The sequence below is a fragment of the Pygocentrus nattereri genome, chromosome 20, assembly GCF_015220715.1.
Source record: "Pygocentrus nattereri isolate fPygNat1 chromosome 20, fPygNat1.pri, whole genome shotgun sequence".
In the NCBI taxonomy this organism is placed as follows: Eukaryota; Metazoa; Chordata; class Actinopteri; order Characiformes; family Serrasalmidae; genus Pygocentrus; species Pygocentrus nattereri.
The window spans coordinates 34,868,229-34,873,228 of record NC_051230.1 but is presented as its reverse complement, the minus strand read 5'-3'; the positions used below and the strand labels follow the sequence as shown (position 1 = coordinate 34,873,228).

Below are 5,000 nucleotides of genomic sequence, written 5' to 3'. Positions count from 1 at the left end.
TACTTGGCAGCAATTCCATAATAATTTGTAATAAATACTGTATTATTCAAAATAGATACAGTATCATTCATAGCACATACTGAAGAGGTCATAGGAGTCACCGCTTGTTCATAGACACTGTAAAAATCTCAGTAGATACTGAATAATTCACTGCAGATTCAAATGAATTCAGAATGAAGACTGAATCATTCATAGCAGCACTAAATATTAATGGTAGACACTAAATAATCCATATTGGATACCGAGGAAAGCGCAGTAGGTACTGATTCATTTACAGTAGTCACTAGATATTCATTGCTGATGCTCAAAAATTCATAGTGTATAAGTATATAATGTGGACAGTATATAATCCATATAGAATGGACAGTAAATAATTAATAGCACATATGGAATAAATCCTAATAATTATATAATAATTTGAATAATAAAGATCCTGAATAATCCATAGTGGCCATTCAGTAATTTGTAGTGCATATGAAATCATGAATATAAATGACATAATTAATAACAGATACTAAATAGTTCAGAGGTCTTTACATAAATAACAGCTGATGGTAAATAAATCATCGTAAGTGCCGTATAATCCACATTTATTCAGATTGAATAAATCATAGGAGGTAAAGAATATTTCAGAACCATCACGGAACGTTCACAGCAGTGACTGAGTAATTCTCAGTACATGACATTCATAGTAAATCCTGAATTCATATGAAATATGGAAAAATTCATAATTCATACGGAATCGTTTGAGTAATATCTGGAAAATAAGAGGGTGTTTTTGAAATCATTTCCAGACTGAATAATATTCAGTGTCCGTTACAACTGACTGTGTTTTTATGAAAACAGAAGCTGAGACTGCGCAGATTGCAGTGGCTCATGAAGCCACCAACACCATGAACATCGTTCCGGAGGAGTGTGAGGAGAAACATCGAGGTAAGTAAGGAAAATGAGAGGATAGTGGGATGAAAACAACACATTTAGTCCATATCAAAGCTAAACATGAGCTCTTATCTCTCTGAATTCATTCAAGATCATCCAGTGAGCTCCAACGATGACACAGTCAAAGTCATCAGAGAGCTCCTGGAGATCCTCTTTGATGATGCCCTGTCAGAGAGTCTCCGGCCTCTGAGTGAGTAAAAGAAATAAACATATTACTGTGATAATGAAAGAGCTGGAAAACTGACCATATTCATTAATATTAAAGCAGAAAATGAACTTGTGGACACAAACCTGGCCGAGACTGTGGAGGACACTCTAGAGGAACATCTGGGTAAGTAAAGGAAATCACCAGATAGTGAGATGATAGTAACACATTTAGTGAATATAAAAGCAGGAATTCACATTAATATGAGCTTTAATCTGAATTCATTCCATATCATCTAGTGAGCTCCAATGATGACACAGTCAAAGTCATCAGAGAGCTCCTGGAGATCCTGATAGATGATGCCCTGTCAGAGAGTCTCCAGCCTCTGGGTGAGTAAAAGAAATCAACATATTACTGTGATTATTACTGTGATAATGAAAGAGCTGGAAAACTGACCATATTCATTAATATTAAAGCAGAAAATGAACTTGTGGACACAAACCTGGCCGAGACTGTGGAGGACACTCTAGAGGAACATCTGGGTAAGTAAAGGAAATCACCAGATAGTGAGATGATAGTAACACGTTTAGTGAATATAAAAGCAGGAATTCACATTAATATGAGCTTTAATCTGAATTCATTCCATATCATCTAGTGAGCTCCAACGATGACACAGTCAAAGTCATCAGAGAGCTCCTGGAGTTCCTGATAGATGATGCCCTGTCAGAGAGTCTCCAGCCTCTGAGTGAGTAAAAGAAATCAACATATTACTGTGATTATTACTGTGATAATGAAAGAGCTGGAAAACTGACCATATTCATTAATATTAAAGCAGAAAATGAACTTGTGGACACAAACCTGGCCGAGACTGTGGAGGACACTGTAGAGGAACATCTGGGTAAGTAAAGGAAATCACCAGATAGTGAGATGATAGTAACACATTTAGTGAATATAAAAGCAGGAATTCACATTAATATGAGCTTTAATCTGAATTCATTCCATATCATCTAGTGAGCTCCAATGATGACACAGTCAAAGTCATCAGAGAGCTCCTGGAGTTCCTGATAGATGATGCCCTGTCAGAGAGTCTCCAGCCACTGGGTGAGTAAAAGAAATCAACATATTACTGTGATTATTACTGTGAAAATGAAAGAGCTGGAAAACTGACCATACTCATTCATATTAAAGCAGAAAATGAACTTGTGGACACAAACCTGGCCGAGACTGTGGAGGACACTCTAGAGGAACATCTGGGTAAGTAAAGGAAATCACCAGATAGTGAGATGATAGTAACACATTTAGTGAATATAAAAGCAGGAATTCACATTAATATGAGCTTTAATCTGAATTCATTCCATATCATCTAGTGAGCTCCAATGATGACACAGTCAAAGTCATCAGAGAGCTCCTGGAGATCCTGATAGATGATGCCCTGTCAGAGAGTCTCCAGCCTCTGGGTGAGTAAAAGAAATCAACATATTACTGTGATTATTACTGTGATAATGAAAGAGCTGGAAAACTGACCATACTCATTTATATTAAAGCAGAAAATGAACTTGTGGACACAAACCTGGCTGAGACTGTGGAGGACACTCTAAAGGAACATCTGGGTAAGTAAAGGAAATCACCAGATAGTGAGATGATAGTAACACGTTTAGTGAATATAAAAGCAGGAATTCACATTAATATGAGCTTTAATCTGAATTCATTCCATATCATCTAGTGAGCTCCAATGATGACACAGTCAAAGTCATCAGAGAGCTCCTGGAGTTCCTGATAGATGATGCCCTGTCAGAGAGTCTCCAGCCTCTGGGTGAGTAAAAGAAATCAACATATTACTGTGATTATTACTGTGATAATGAAAGAGCTGGAAAACTGACCATACTCATTTATATTAAAGCAGAAAATGAACTTGTGGACACAAACCTGGCTGAGACTGTGGAGGACACTCTAGAGGAACATCTGGGTAAGTAAAGGAAATCACCAGATAGTGAGATGATAGTAACACATTTAGTGAATATAAAAGCAGGAATTCACATTAATATGAGCTTTAATCTGAATTCATTCCATATCATCTAGTGAGCTCCAACGATGACACAGTCAAAGTCATCAGAGAGCTCCTGGAGATCCTGATAGATGATGCCCTGTCAGAGAGTCTCCAGCCTCTGGGTGAGTAAAAGAAATCAACATATTACTGTGATTATTACTGTGATAATGAAAGAGCTGGAAAACTGACCATATTCATTAATATTAAAGCAGAAAATGAACTTGTGGACACGAACCTGGCCGAGACTGTGGAGGACACTCTAGAGGAACATCTGGGTAAGTAAAGGAAATCACCAGATAGTGAGATGATAGTAACACATTTAGTGAATATAAAAGCAGGAATTCACATTAATATGAGCTTTAATCTGAATTCATTCCATATCATCTAGTGAGCTCCAACGATGGCACAGTCAAAGTCATCAGAGAGCTCCTGGAGTTCCTGATAGATGATGCCCTGTCAGAGAGTCTCCAGCCACTGGGTGAGTAAAAGACATAAAAACAATATTGAAAAATGACAAACTGGAAAACTGACTGTACAGAAAACGAGACACTGATGATGATGAAGGATGATGAAGCTCAGTTAGAAGCTATAGATGAGCTGATTTGATCATTAATCTGCCTTAATTACTACAAATTCTGCTCGCTGTGTTGTTAAAGAAGACGCTGAAGCCAATGACCAAACGTACCCTGACCTGGAGGATCCGGTGCCCACCGACATCCATCCTCTGGGTAAGAAATGGAACTTATTACCAGATTTAATGATGACCATAAAACAGCTGCTGCTAATAGTTTCCTGATCATGAATTAATAATTAATCAAAGCTGCATATATTACGATAAATAAGTAATAATCAGAACAAATCACAGTGATTGATCTGGACAGTGTTTCTCTGTGTAACAGCAGGAGATGAGCGGCTGAAGGACCATGTAGCAGAACCTGAAACTGCTAAGGAACATCTGGACCTCAAAGACACTTCATTCAGTGTTGACCAGCCTCTGGGTGAGTAAATCAGATAAATCTCAGGTTCTGGAGTCGGAACACAGAACATCTGTTCACACCAAAAATCCTGGCATGGATGTGCGGTTCTAGGAAGGCCTGAATTGTTATAGAACTGTTACATGATACGAAGATACGTTGGTCATCAAAAGGTCTCCAGGACAGACTTTATGAGAAAAGCTGGTTACTGATTTATCTGATTTTGCTCTCTTGCTGAAACAGATGTTAAGAAAAGCTGCCCTCCTGAGAACGACAAGACCATCAAGAGAAAAACCAGGAGAGGGACGAGGGGAAAGGGACGGAAAATCATCTACAACAAAGACAAACATCCAGACGACAAGCTAGATGGACAGGTAAATGTACAGCTTTTAGTCCTCGTCATGGTCTGTAATCTGCAGATCATGTCGTTCTTATCATGGTCACTAGACTGTTCATCATTTAGTCCTAGCCATAGGATTTTCTTGTGCTATTCAGGGTTCTTAATCTGTAGATCTTTTAATTATAGTCATAGTCACTAATGTATGTATCTTTAGTCCTAGTCCTAGTCTTTAAAGTATGGTTATTTTAGTTCTAGTAATGGTTCTAAAACTATGGATGTTGTAGTCCTAGTCTTGGTCCCTTAACTGTGGATCTTTTAGACCTGGTCTTGGTCCCGAATCTATGGATTTTATAGTCCTAGTCATGGGTTCTACTCTGTAGATCTTTCAGTTCTAGTCTTGGTCCCGAATCTCTGAATCTTTTACTCCTAGTCACGGTCCCTAAACTATTAATTGTTGTTTTTATAGAGAGGCCACACAAATGATGGAAAGAACTGTGGTCCTGAATGCAGTGAGGAGGTCCGTCCCAGACGGGTGAATTCAGAGTGGGATGGTCC

At 38.3% G+C, this 5,000-nt stretch overlaps 2 long non-coding RNA genes across 2 annotated transcripts in view; both read right to left on the bottom strand.

Annotated features, from left to right (window-relative positions):
• Positions 1-573: 573 nt before the first annotated feature.
• LOC119261817 lies at positions 574-1,818 on the bottom strand. The gene is made up of 3 exons (XR_005129209.1): positions 1,587-1,818; positions 1,231-1,469; positions 574-1,125 (listed from the first exon to the last, which is right to left on the bottom strand). It is a non-coding gene; the product is annotated as an uncharacterized LOC119261817 (long non-coding RNA).
• Positions 1,819-2,125: 307 nt separating this feature from the next.
• Positions 2,126-5,000, bottom strand: part of LOC119261816 — a 3,416-nt gene continuing 541 nt past the window's right edge. The window contains exons 1-5 of the long non-coding RNA XR_005129208.1: positions 3,367-5,000; positions 3,011-3,249; positions 2,655-2,893; positions 2,299-2,537; positions 2,126-2,181 (exon numbers count right to left, since the gene is read on the bottom strand). The exon at positions 3,367-5,000 is cut by the window's right edge and continues 541 nt beyond it. This is a non-coding gene — a long non-coding RNA (uncharacterized LOC119261816). The remainder of the gene's footprint in view (positions 2,182-2,298; positions 2,538-2,654; positions 2,894-3,010; positions 3,250-3,366) is intronic.